The 410-nt window shown below is 59.5% G+C and overlaps 1 protein-coding gene across 1 annotated transcript in view; it reads right to left on the bottom strand.

The window, feature by feature from the left end:
- FHIT (fragile histidine triad) overlaps positions 1–66 on the bottom strand; it is an 899,923-nt gene extending 899,857 nt beyond the window's left edge. The window contains exon 1 of the mRNA XM_019504830.1: positions 47–66. The gene's annotated coding sequence lies outside the window, so the exon portion shown is untranslated. The remainder of the gene's footprint in view (positions 1–46) is intronic.
- Positions 67–410: the final 344 nt, after the last annotated feature.

Genomic DNA, 410 nt, shown 5'->3' with positions numbered 1-410 from the left:
CCGCCCCCGCCCCCGCCCCCGCAACGGCCGCACAATGGAGACTCACGCCGGCAGCGTGTCACGTCACTCGGCGGCAGGGTCAGCGTCGGCGTCGCGCCAGGATGACGTTTGCGTCGCGTCCTGATGACGCCCACGCCGCGGGAGAGGAGGCATTCCCTTCCCCCAGGCCGTGCCGGCTGGTTCGCGCGCATGCGCGAAGTTGTATGCCCCGGTTGCCGCCCGCCAACTGTCACCTCCTGCGCTCCCCTCACAGCACCGGTGCGCGCGCGCGGTAATCATCGTATCTGTGTAAACAGTTATCGTATTTGTGCAACAGTCCACATATTTGTGCAATAATTACCGTATTTGTCATCGTTGTTGTGTAGCCCTATTTGTGCAATAACCATATTTGTGCAATAATCATCTTATTT

The sequence above is a fragment of the Gavialis gangeticus genome, unplaced genomic scaffold (assembly GCF_001723915.1).
Source record: "Gavialis gangeticus isolate Ggan-Ray unplaced genomic scaffold, GavGan_comp1, whole genome shotgun sequence".
Classification (NCBI taxonomy): domain Eukaryota; kingdom Metazoa; phylum Chordata; order Crocodylia; family Gavialidae; genus Gavialis; species Gavialis gangeticus.
This window is presented reverse-complemented; position numbering and strand designations above follow the sequence as displayed.